The sequence below is a fragment of the Mus musculus genome, chromosome 9 (genome assembly GCF_000001635.26).
Source record: "Mus musculus strain C57BL/6J chromosome 9, GRCm38.p6 C57BL/6J".
Taxonomy (NCBI): Eukaryota; Metazoa; Chordata; class Mammalia; order Rodentia; family Muridae; genus Mus; species Mus musculus.
In genome coordinates this window covers 70,111,016-70,124,682 of record NC_000075.6, presented here as the reverse complement: position 1 = coordinate 70,124,682, position 13,667 = coordinate 70,111,016, and the positions used below count along the sequence as shown (strand labels likewise).

The window sequence follows — 13,667 nt, the reverse complement described above, 5'->3', positions numbered from 1 at the left end:
TACCCCAACAGAAAATATCTTAGGGAACAAAGAGTTTATTTTAGCTTACAAGTTCAGGTCACTGCCCATCATTGTGGGGAAGTTAAGGCGGGAGCTTCAAGCAGCCCATCACATCACATCCACAGACAAAAGCAAAGAGAAATAAATTCATGTATGCTGATCTGCTTGCCAGTCAGCCTGATTTCTCCATTATTCCACAACCACCCATGGCAGATTGGCTTTTCCCACATCAATTAACTTAAAACACCACCTCTACACACACACACACAGACATGCCCACAGGCCAACCCAATGTAGACAATCCCTCACTGAGAATCTTCTCTTGTGATTCTAGGTTGTGCCAAGTAGACAATTAAACTATCTATCACAACACTATAGGCTTAGATTTTTTTCAAAACCTACTTTAATAAGGGTTCTTAAAGGCTTCAACCTCCCTTCTAGCCCATCACCCAGGTAGGAGAAAAGAAAGGTTAATAAGAAGTGGGGGTTGTGGACCTGTTTAGAAATAGTTCTTTGAGGGCAATTCCAATCTTCAGTGTCAGCAATCTAGTCCACTAGCAAACACTCCTTTAGCAACAGCTCGGTCCAGAAGAAACCAAGAGGCAGAAGCAGCAAGAAGCAGCCAGAACACCACTGGAAGTTCTTCAGTGCTTTTCTCTCCATGAAGTCATGGCAAGCTAAGATCAGTGAAGAAAGTAAGTCAAACCAATGCCAGAGAGTCGTCAGCAAAGACCAGCGTTCGCAAAGTCCAGTGAAGATCAGAAAGAGTTGCAAAGTGAACCAATGCAAGAGCATCATCCGTTGTCTGTTGGTTATGCTTATATTCTTTCCAAATATCATGTGTCCTCTCAGGTATCCACTCGAGCCAAACATCACACACTCATTCACCAGACAGGTTCCAGAAAAACGCCACATATCTGTTCTTAGCAAAACATCCTCTCACATGTCTGCCTCAGCAGAGCATCCTCTTGTAAGACAGTTTCCAGAAAAAAAAAATCATATGACACTAGCGAGTCTTTAGCAAAACCAGAATTTCCCACTTCACACCGCCCTATTTTTTGAGACAGGGTCTCTTACTGACTCTGAAACTGACCTTTTTTTGCTTAGATTGACTCTGGTCAGCAAGCCTCGGAAATCTGCCTGTCTCTCTCTCCCAGCTTTGGGATTACAGGTACATCCCAACATACTTGGCTCTTACGTGGAAGCGGGGGACCCAAGCTCAGCTCAGCAGTCTGCACAGCTGTCACTTAGCCAACTGAATATCTCTCCAGCCCTTCCTCCCTTTTGTGATGTAAGCACACGGTGTAGCATAGGCTGGCTTTGAATTTGCAACTTGTGTCGGTCCTCCTGCCTCTGTCTCAGAAACGCTGGAACTTCAGGCCTTTGGCAGTAGATCGGAGCTGTCTATCTTGTCTATTATTACTAGGTATTTTCAGTAATGGAGCCCAGGCTGGCCTTGACCTCTCTGTAACCAAGGATTACCTTACCCTCCTTATACTTCTCTTTCTCTCTCTCAAGTGCTGGATTATACTCTGCACGGTTTCGTGGGGTTCAGAGAACCCAAACTAGGCTTGGTGCATGCTGGGAAAGCACTCCATCAGTTGAGATACACCCTCCTCCCCAGATTTACTTTAGGACAGCGTCTAATGTGTCCTAGGCTGGCCTCAAACTCACTATGTAGCTAAGGCTGTCCTTGAACTCCTGGTCTCCCTGCTTCCAAGTTCTGGGATTAAGACTGTGCATCACAGGGCTGGCAAGATGGCTCAGCAGTTAAAAGCACTTGCTGCTCTTGCAGAAGACCTGGGTTTGGCTCCCAGCACCCACATGGCAGCTCACAACCTCTAGTACCTCCAGTTTCAGGGGGTCAGGTGCCCTCTTCTGATCTCCTCAGACATCAGACATGCAAGTGCACATTCAGGCAAAATACTTCTACACATGAGCTAAAAATAAACACATCTTTAAACAAAAAGGATGCTTTGCCTTGTCTCTTATTTCTACTTTTTTTTGAGTTACAGTTTTTCTTTGTGTGTGTATATGTGTGTTCACATGTATGAATGCATGTACCCGTGGTGTATGTATAGTGGTCAGAGAGCACTTGCAGGAGTCAGTTTTGCTCCTCCACCATGTGAGACCTGGGGCTTGAACTCAAGTCATCAACCTTAGTGGCAAGCACCTTTACCTGCTGAGCCATCCTGCCAGCCCTGCCTCATCTATTCTTAATGATCACCAAGGAAACTGCTTGCAGGAATAGCAGAGTTATATTAAACTTACTGCAGTATTTGATGGCAGTTACTGTCAGTACTGTTTGTGTTTGTTCTAAATTTACCTGGCTGATTATTAAATCACTTTGTTTTGTTTGACTCTCAGTGGAAAACTAGACAAAAAGTTTTCCTGTAAACTCTTTCCCGTCTCTGAAGACAGTTAGTACCTGTGTGACCAGATCAGCCCTGGCTACTCCAGAGAAAACGTTTCTAGGCCGAAGTGACTATACATCTCATGTTGTAGTATTCAGGCGGCTTAGGAGTTTGAATGGCTTTCACACTCCTTTATTTGCTCTGACATGGAATTCAGATGAGGCCAAGATGGTCTAGCCTTAGAATTTGCACATTTATTTCTAATTTTGAATTAACTGCAGGGCCCACGTAATTTAGTTCAGAAAGCTTAAGTGTGACACATTAGGCACAGCCTGGGCTTCCATCTCCACACAAGGTCAGTGTCTTTCACATGCAGCTTTCAGCAATGTGAATAAAAGGTAGATGGACAGACTGGGAACCCTTTGTTTCCTCTTGGGGGTTGTGTTTAATCATGCTCCTCTAGTCAGATTTATATTTGTGCTTATTTGTTTGGAGGCAAGCTCTCGTGGGGCCTACGCTGGCCCTGAAGTTCTTGGAGCCTAGGATTGATCTTTCTGCCTCTATCTTCTGCATACTGAGACTGCAGGTGTGTACCACCACAACCTGTTTATGTAGCACCAAATGAGCCTGGGGCTTTGTGCATGCTAGGTCAGCACGAGCTAATTGAATTACATCTCCCAGACTCTGGATTTGTAGTTTTTTTTTTTAATAGCTTTATTGAAGTATAATTTATTTACCACAAAATCCACCTACCAGTATACAAATTAAATGAGTTTTAGTAAATGTATAAGATTGCACAACCATTAACACTATCTAATTTTAGAACACTGCCATTATCCCTTCTCCAAATTCATGGGAACCTGTAGCCTGCTCCCAGCCTCAAGCAGTCTTTCATGTATGCACTTCCTCCCTCCCTCGCTCCCTCCCTTCCTCTCTCTCTCTCTCTCTCTCTCTCTCTTTTTTGAGACAACATCCTGTGTGTCCCAGGCTGGCCCCACACTCACTATGTAGTGGAGAGATCACATACAGCGTTGCATATGCCAGGCAATGCCCTCTCCCATTGTGCTTCCTCTCCAGCCTGCGTGTTAATGTTAGTGAAGTCCACCTCACCTTTTCTTTCTCTTCTATGGTTTATGCTTTCAGTGGGGTGACCTAAAACCCGTCTGATTACTAACTAACCCAAGGTTTGCAGAGGCTCTCTGCTCTGCTTTCTGCCAAACGCTTAGATTTTCGAGTTGGTAAATGGGGCGAAGTGAGGTAAGGCATTTTCTAAATAGAACAGACTGTGAGCTTCTCAGGTAAAAGCTTGTTCGATTCATCTTCCCATTGTTGAAGCCGTGTTGGGAGGCAGTTGGGAAGGCTGTCTGAGTCCATTTGTGCTGCTGTAGTAAAGTACTGGGGAGCGGTTGACTTACAAAGACTAGGACTTTATTTAATGTGTGTGTGCACTTGTGGTAATGCATTTGTGTGTAGGTGGGCATGAGAGTATGGGGCCAAAAGACACCTCGGGTGGTCATTCTTGTCATCCCTCAAGCTCTATACCTCTTTGATTTTTTTTCTGAGGGTCTCTTGCTGACCTAGCGCTCCCCAAGCAGGGTAGATTGGATGGCCAATGAGCCCAAGGATTCCTTTTGCCCCTGTCTCCCCAGTGTTGGGATGACAACTACTCAACTGCCATGCCCAGATTTTTGTTTTGTAAGGGATTCTGGGGACCAATTTTTAAGTCCTTACATTTCAAACAAATACTTCAGTGACTGAGCTGTCCCTCAGTTTCCAGGTTCCATTCTTGAAAGTTCTGTCCTTGAAACTGAGTCTGCTTCCCATGGCCAGGATGTGGACTGAGCTTCAACACGGATTTGGGAGGGGACACCCTTATCTAACCCAGAGCAAGGCATATGCAATGAACAGATGCTCAGTGTGGAGGGAAGGCAGGTGTCTGGCTGCTGCAGATGCAGTCAATGGTCCTCCCTTTCAGGCGAGCCATTAAAGTGACCCGAGACTGAAACCATCCCCACTCCCCAGTGTGTTCCTCTCCCTTCTCCATTTTGCCCCTTTGAAGCTCATCTTGAACCCTGAACTTTTACTTCTTTGTCTGTTTGTACTGAAGACACCATCTCGTATAACCCGGGTTGGCCTTGAAGTAGCTAGATAGCAGAGAATGACCTTGGACTTGTGGTCCTCCAGTCTCCGTCTCCCAAGTACTGCCTGCACAATCCACAGGGTAACACATCAAACTTAGTTTTGTAAATTCAGAGTTCTAAGGGCTGGGGATGTAGCTCAGTGGATAGAGAGCCAGCCTAGTATGTAGGAAGCTCAGAGTTGGATCTCAGATACAACAGAAACTGGGTGTGCTAGTACACACCTATAATCCCAGCACCTGAGAGGGAGAGACAGGACAAACCAGGAGTTCACGGTCATCCTTGACTATATAGCAAATTTAAAGCAGGCTTTGGTTACATGAGACCCTATCTCAAGAACAAAAACAAACAACGCCCCCCCCCCCAAAACACAAAAAACAAAACCAAAGGCTCAGTTCAACAGTGTAGTGAATTTGAAATCACAGTTTGTTTTCTATAACATCTGAAATACATTTTATAAAATGATGTTTCTGGCTTCAACCAGACAGCACTCTTCTTTTCCATTCCCATGCATTTTTAGAGTATACAAATTTTGCAAATGAAAAGATGATTTCTGTTGTAGAGGTGGGAAACTGAATAAAATCTAATTTGGGCAGAAAATTTACTTTGGGTATCTGAATGTTTACTCTCTTGTCACTGGGAATAATTCATGTAGAAGGAACAGCAAGGAAATTTAGAAACCTAAGATTCCACTGTGCAATGCCAGTTATATGGATTTGGATATATTTTAAACTTGAGCACGTCTGCCCAAACACATCCAAAATGAAGAAGCTTGATGAGACATTCAAAATGCTGCAGTATAGCCAAACTTCCTCAAAAGAACAAACAAAACAGAAAACACGGCTGTATTAGTCAGTTTGAGCTGCTATGACAAATTTCCACAGGCTCAAATAGCAGAGATTTATTACCGGCTATACTAGAGAGTAGGCGGTTCAAACTCCTGGGCACCTTCCTGTACCTGCGCCTGCACCTGCACATGCATGTGCACACCTGCACACACACACACACACACACACACACACACACACACACACACACACACACAACACCTGCACACACACCCCTATACATTCACTGGCCCTGCTTCCTGCCATCATGGGAGATAGCAGAAGCAAGCTCTTTTCTTTTTATTATTTACTATTATTTATTTTTGGTCATGCAATCATGTAATCCATGCTGGTATCAAACTTGATCTATAGCCCATGACAACTTGAGCTCCTGATCCTTCTGCTGTCTCCCCCCTGAGCTGCTGGTGTAACCGGTGTGCACCACCATGTCAGGTGTGTGCAGTGTGAGGGAACACACTCATGTCTGATAAGGTCGGCATATTTGTGCCAGGCCGCTACATCCCCAGCCACCTGTTGTTATATTAATACACTGCTACATATGGAACCCAGGCCTTTCTAGGAGTCCTCTGCATTAGGATTCTTATCCCTATAGCCTAATTATATTCAAAAGACCTCCTCCTAACGTTGGAGGTTAGAATTTCAGCCTAGGAAGTATAGGAGGATACAATGATGGAACTCTTTGTTCATCAGCAATATAAAACCGGGTTGGTAGGGTGGCTGGAAAGATGGCTCAATACTTAAGAGCACTTGCTGCTCGATCATGAGGCTCAGACCTCAGATCCCAGCATCCACATGAGGTGGCTTACAACTGCCTGTAATTCCAGCTCCTGGGCACATGCATGTACCCACACACATGCATACACCTGCACACACACACACACACACCTGCACACACACACCTGCACACACACACCTGCACACACAAACACCTACAAGCACCTGCACACACACACCTGCACCCCCACACACATAATAAAAAATTTAAAAATCTTTTTGAAAGAGTCAAGTTATTGTTACACAAGATAATAGTAGTAAGAAAAGATGATAGTTGCATATTTAAGATGAAGAGACATTGATGTATTCAGGTTGTATGCAAAGATGTGGTAGGCGTATTTGTGCCAGAGAGCTAGATTCTTACAGTTTCTTCTGTAAATTGCTTGGCTCTTTTCTTTTTTCAAATTATTATTACTAATGTTTTATACTTGGTTCTCAGTTCACTCTAAAGTTTTACTGGGTATTGTTCTGATAGGAATCATGACTGTAGGTAATTTTTTAATGTTATAAAACTGAAGGTAAGGCTGGTGTCGATATCTGAACTGCACTCTGGTGGGGTGAGAGCTTGCGCTCCTAGGCTTCATGTCTTTATCTGACAAGGGAACTCCAGCCTGCTGCTCAGAGGGCTGGCTCCAGTCTAATCCCTGTTAGGGAGATTTGGGGGTTTATTACCACATCCCCACAAAAACCATCAGAGGTGGAGGATCCTGAGGAGTGAACCTCGGACCTTGCACATGCTAGGCAAGTGCTCTGCCCCTGAGCTTTGCCCTCAGTCCTCCAAGTGTGAGCTATTGCTACGGGTTTCCTTTATGTATATAGGTGTTTTGCTTGCGTGTCTGTCTGTGCATCACGTGCCTGGTGGCCACAGAGAGGGCATCAGACCCCAGTAACTGGTGTTACAGGTGGTTGTGAGCTCCTATGTGGGTTCTGGAGGAGCAGCCAGTGCTCTAAGCCATTTCCCCAAATTCATAGTTTTTACTCTACTCTCTAGGCTTGGCTTACTAAGAGGAAATAGAATCAAGTGCTCATTGGCCATTCATCCTGTTGACATAGCATTTTGAGTGCAAATTATTATTTTTTAACATTTTATACTTTTTTTGAGAATTTTAGACATGAGTCCTGTATTTATCATTTCCATCCCACCTTGTCCCCTCTCCAACTCCTCCGATGTCACATCCCACCTCCTCTCAACTTCATGACTATATTATTATTGTTACATATATACATACGTGTGTGTGCGTGCAGACATGCACAAAACTGACTGAGTCCATTGAGTATTGCACAAATTAATTTTTAAATAGTATATGGTGTCTACTTTGTCATATTTTTAAATTTTTTATTATGTTTATTTTGTTTATCTTTATGTGCGTGTGCACAGTTTGGAGGTCAGAGGACAACTTTCAGGAGTGTGTTCTTTCTACCATGTGGATTTTGGGAATTGAATGTAGGTCATCAGGTTTGGTGGCAAGAGCTTTTACTCACCAAACTGTTTCCCTTCCCCCACTATGTGTGTGTGTGTGTGTGTGTGTGTGTGTGTGTGTGTGTGTGTGTGTGTGTGTATATATATATATATATATAGAGAGAGAGAGAGAGAGAGAGAGAATCTTATATATCCCAGGCTAGTCTCTAAACTCCTCTACAACCAATGATAACCTTGAACTTTTAGTCTTCCTGTTGGCATCTTCAGGTTACGGGTACTACAAGTACGAGTCCCCAGCTTTTGTTTCTATTATGGTTGAGATTGAACCCAGGACTTTTTGCTGCACCAGGGAAGCACTCTACCAACTAAGTCCCATCCCAACCCCTGCCTCCTATTCATTTTATCTTGTCTGGTTCACCTTTGAGGTCCTGATCACTAATGGGATTATGATCATCTGTGAACTTTCTCCTGGAAGACCAGGCCTGAACCATAGAGCTAGGAGCCACATTAACTGACAATACATTTAGGGTGAAGCAGGAACTGTCTGAGTGACAGGAGCTAACATGTTTCCCCAGGGATTCAAGTTTCAGCCCTCAGCCCCACACCACACTCCAATGGACATGTGGGTGGTGAAGGCTAAGTAACCATAGCAACACTAGTTTATATCAGTGAAATAAGACAATGGGATGGAGATTAACTATAGGTCTGTTTAGAAAGGATGGTTACATGTGAAGGGCTACTGAAGACAGCAGGGGACAGCCAAGCTAAGGTGAAGGGGGTTCCCAGGGAGCCTGTGCCACCCAGGGAGCCTGTGCCACCCAGGGAGCCTGTGCCACCCAGGGAGCCTGTGCCAGAGGCAGAGGGAGCAGACTGAGGACCAGCAAGCAGCCTGCAGGGCCATGAGCTGAAGGAAGGGATCACTCAGAAGCACTGAAGACCAGGATATGAGGTTCGGAGTTTGCTTGTTGAAGCCAGTACCTAGGGCGGATGAGAGGGTAAGCCAATATATATATATATGATATTTTAAAGCCATCATGTAGATTTTTTTTTGAGACAGGGTTTCTCTATGTAGCCCTGGCTGTCCTGGAGCTCACTCAGTAGACCAGGCTGGCCTCAAACTCACAGAGATTTGCCCTCCTTTGCTATCTGAGTGCTGAGATTAAAGATATGAGCCACTGCTGCCCTGCAGGTTATTTTTGTTTTGTTTGTTTGTTTTATTTTTGAGTTGTTTTGTTTTTTTGAGTTGAGTATCTTGTTATGTAGTCCAGGCTGGTTTTGAACTTGTAATTCTACCCCAACTCCTGAGTAGCTAGGATGATAGCTATGCACCACCACACATGTCTTCATTACTTGATTTTTAAGGTAAAATAATTCATTCATACTTGTGGTGCTGAAAATGCATGGGTGGATACTAAAACCTATAGAAACCTTTCCATGGTGGGGCTTACAGACGGACAGACTTTGGCTCCTGTGAAGAGGTTATTCAGGACCAAGAGTAGAGGCAAAGGCCCTGAGGATGTAGCTCGGAGGTAGAGTTCTTGCCCTGTTTGCCCGAATCTTAGGTTTGACATTCCCGACCTGCATAAACAAACAAGAATGGAAGCAGAGAGACAGGCTGGCAGCCCCCACAGACATGGAGAGCTATAACAGCAGTTCTTTTGGGAGCTGCTGCAGACAAGGGGATAAGTGGGTAGATTTGGAGTTCTTTTGAAGGTAGGGATGACAGAACCTTCTGCATGGTGGATGGAGAGACTTCTGTTTGGGCCTTGGCAGGTTTGAGGGGCCCATGACAAAACTAAATACCAGGTGGAACTAAATACCAGAAAATCAATCCCACACATGAAGGAGAACCTGGAAAGCTTTAAGCCTCAGCTTGGATGTAGAGGGGCCTCCCTCCATTGCGTGTTCCTTTGTGAATCTCTTTCCATCTAAGAAGAGGTAGAGAAGGATCTCTCTCTCTCTCTCTCTCTCTCTCTCTCTCTCTGTCTGTCTCTGTCTGTCTCTCTCTCTCTCTTCCTCCCTCCCTCTCTCCCTCCCTCCCTCCCTTCCCTGGCAGTTCCTAGGAGCCTCTGAGGGCCTGGATGGTCACCTCACATGCATAAATACCATTACAGGATGGCCTTGTGGGTGGGTGGGTGGGTGGGTGGGGCTTCTTCAATAATAAACCATGACTGGAGATGACTGGCTTCTTCTCTCTTGGAGAGGAAGACATTTTTAACCAAAAGACTTGGCCATATACTTGAGCAGCCTGTAGTCTTTCCTGCTATAACCCTGTCTCTGAAGGGCATGCCTGGTACTCTGTGCTTACTGGCTAACTAAAAGACAGTTTCTCAGACTGACAAATAAGAACTTGCCTTGCCAAAGGCCAGCCCCATTCTAAATGAAAGCTCCAACATGGCAGACCAGGACACACTTCTGATGTTACTGGGTTTCTGTAGTTTCGCTCTTGAATTTCCTTAAACAATAAGCCTTCTAATGATCTCTGTCTCTTCACGTAACTTTTTAGTAATGTGAATACCATGTTAAGCTCAGATCTCTTTCTTTTCTATATTCTTCAAAGCATTGCTAATGCAATACTTGTCTGCATAAGAACCCTACAAGTTAAATGTGCTTATTTCTAAGCTGTAAAGGAAAAAGCCACATTTTTTTTTCTGATTATAAATGTAATGTGAGAAATCCAAGAAAGAGGAATTCACTCTCCTCTCAAACCAGATCTAATAGGGAAGATGGTAAGGTTCCCTTATTTTACAAGCTTCTTGGCACACAGCAGGAACCAACCTGTGTGTCTATTTTATATTCTTTCTTCTTGCTCAGTATTGAACTCTACACAGTTTGCCTTGTTTTTAAAGTCCTCTGTGACAGCCAGGCACAGTGCTGCAAACCTTAAATCCCAGCACTGGGGGGGGTGGGGGGGTGGGGGTGGGGGTGGCAAAGGCAGATGTACTGATGTGAATTGAAGCCAATCTGGGATACATAGCAAGTTCTAGGCTAGCCAGGGCTACAGACTGAGAGCTGCCTCTAAATAAACAGACAAACAGTTAAATGGTCACCTCTCGCAAACCTCTCAGGTTTGCATAGAGATGTGAGAGTTGTGAAAACTGAAACAGTTGCTCTGGGGAATCACCTATGAAAACATTTTTATGCTGACACTTACTGTTTTTCTTTGAAGATTAATTCTAAGACGTAGAATTACTTGATCAAAAATCTGAACAACATGGATAAATTTTGGCTACCTTATCAACTGTGCTTCTTGGATTTTGTTGTTGTAGTGCTTTGGGGATTACAATTCAAATACTGTATTTCAATTTATTTTTTAAGTGTATGTATGTATGTACGTATGTATGTATGTATGTATATGTTCATGCATGTGTATGTAGTGTGTCTGTAGAGGTCAGAGGTTGATGTGCAGTGTCTTCCTGAACCCATCCCTATCATAGTTTGGACACAGGGTCAGATCCTCCTGTCTCTGCCTTTCCAGTGTTGGAATCACAGCTTGTGTGGGCAGGCCTGGCTTTTACGTGGGTACTGGGGATCAAGCTTGAGATATTTTCCTTGCATGGGAAGCACTGACCAACTGAGCCATAATAAATAAATTCAAAAAAATTTTAGTAGACCTTGGGCTGGATGTATATATAAGTACTATACATAAGGCTCTGTGTTCAGTCTCTAGTATAGCAAAGCAAACAATAAAACAGATATTTTATTTATTTATTTAGCTATGTTAGACCCACAGCAGAACAGAACAGAAAGCCTTCATTCTGCCTGAGCCTTCATATATATATATCACCCCTGTCCCACACCCTGTCAGCCACATCCCCTATTGGAGTTCTACCTCAGAATGGTTCTGGACCTTACCAAGTATGATAGCCAGATCTTTTGATCTTCCTTCCTCCACTGCCAGATGTTGGGATTACAGATGTGTCTGCCATGTGAGGCTTACTCTGCTCGGATAGAACACAAGGCTATGCAGTGCTCCGCACACACGCTAGCAGCTGGACTACATCCTCAGCCCCCAGTGTATGGTTTCTGTGTCTCTGGCTACTAGAAAGGTTGACTGCGTTAATTATTTTAAGCCCCTTGTTTGCGAATTCCTTTCCATTTTCTTTACTCAGGGCTGGAAAACCGAAGCAAAGCCTGGCATCTAATGCACTGGTGCCCTAGGAGAGCGCCTGCTTCTTTTGCATCTATCTTCAGGCCCACTCCCTAGCTTTGACTTTCTGGGGACAGGACCTGGGACTCTTCATATAAAACAGGTCTTCTGGATGTCATGTGTGTTTCCCAAAGGCATTTGAGCACCATGGCCTTGTGTCTTATTATTATCAACAAAATCTGAAGAAACCCAAACAGAAAGCATGAGTGTTTCTTCCTATTTGTTGTTGTTGTTGCTTCTATTAGGGGTAGCTTCCCATTGTGCTTATTGAGGAGAGAGGGAGAGAGAGAGAGAGAGAGAGAGAGAGAGAGAGAGAGAGAGAGAGAGACAGAGAGAGACAGAGAGAGAGAGAGAGAGAGCGCTCCGCCAGTGCCTTTCACCAGTGGGAGAGAGCCAGAGATGGATTAGTCAGGCTTGAGGTCTCCTTGCAGGAATGTGCTCAGATGAGTAACGTTTTGCCATTCATAGGTGATTGTAGCTAGTGTGCGCATTCTTCAGAGAGCAGGTTCATTCATTCAAAAATTGGGAGCCATAGGAAATAATAGGTCTGGCAATTGCAAATTCCATTTTCAGTGGCAATAAAATGTGTCACCAAGCTGAACAAAATAGGGAAACAGTTCCCTGTATGGGTGCTGGCGGTAAGGGACACTGGCCACTTGCTGCCTGCCCCCTCACTAGTCCCTCCCCCCGTCCTTGCCCCCCCCCCCTTCTTGTGCACCTGGACTGCACAGACAAGAGGGTCTGGCAGTGCCAGCTGCAGCCGGGAAAGGCAGAGTGAGGCCTTAGCAATCTGAGGAGGAGGAGCCGGGCACATTGCCTCCCTCTACAGAAGGAGGCAAGGAGACATTGTGGAGGTAGCTGTGGAGGCCCACTCTCCCACTCTTCCTCTTAGTCTTTGGCTACGACTGGCACAACTCCCTCACTGGCTGTACCTCCAGCCTACTGACGCTTCCACTCCTGTCAGAAACACCCACTGAGCACGCCAGTGAGCCGACAAAGGAAAGCTCTATCCCATCCGAGGACCCAGCAGCCATAGGAGGAGGAAAAGCCACGCCCCCCAGCAGAGGGAACCAGCGGCCCGGAATAAAAGAGCAGTTTACATACTTAGGACCCCTGAGCACAGTGTAAAACTGCTGCCTTGAATTTAGAGTTTTCTGGGTCCCAGGAAAGAGTGGAAGAAATCCCGGAGAGATGAGCATCAAAATCAGAATGGAGCTGTCAGGAAGGGCAAGCTAGACTGGCGCAGGAATGGCAGGCGCTCCAGCGGGAGGGGGCAGAAGGAGAGAGGCAATTCTAGTTACACACGGGAGTTACTCATGGGTTGAAGAGTTTGAAAAGTTCACCAAGCTCCAGGTTAAAGCTTCGGTTTTAAAAGCAGAGTTGGGTCGTCGATTCTGGTAAGATGGATCGGTGGTCCAGTTTGATTTGGTTACTAGCACCCACCTTAGTCCCAATTACCCCCAACTCCAGTTGCAGAGCGTCAGACACCCTCTTCTGGAGTTCATGGTCACCCACACACCGGGCATAGGCTCTCACACACATGCACTTAAGTGAAAATTCGAAAACTCGGTCATGTGCCATGAAGCAAAACTTAGCATGTTAAAAACATGAAATGTCTTACCGACTTTTTTAATAAGCCAGTATAGTGAGGATTAATTAACAAAGACAGAGCCAGTGAGGTGGAACAGCAGGAAAAGGCATTTGCTGCCACTCCTAAAAACTTCAATCCGATCCCTAGGAGCCTGGGATCGAGAGAATCCACTCCCGAAAATTGTTCTCTTGAAACCTACTCCTAACTAAATAAAATGTTATTTAAAAAATAAAAAAATAAAAAAAACAGCTTGAAATAAAGAAACACATTTTAAATTCTGTTTTGACTTTTTGCGACGTCTTGTGATGTAACCTTGGCTAGCCTCCAATTCAAAACCCTCCTGAGTGTTGGGATTACATACTTGTGCCACTGTGTGGGCCAACTCTAATTAA

At 44.8% G+C, this 13,667-nt stretch overlaps 1 protein-coding gene across 4 annotated transcripts in view; it reads left to right on the top strand.

Moving 5' to 3' along the window:
* The window catches only part of Fam81a (family with sequence similarity 81, member A), a 53,255-nt gene that overhangs the window by 17,876 nt on the left and 21,712 nt on the right, over positions 1-13,667 (top strand). The window lies entirely within an intron of this gene.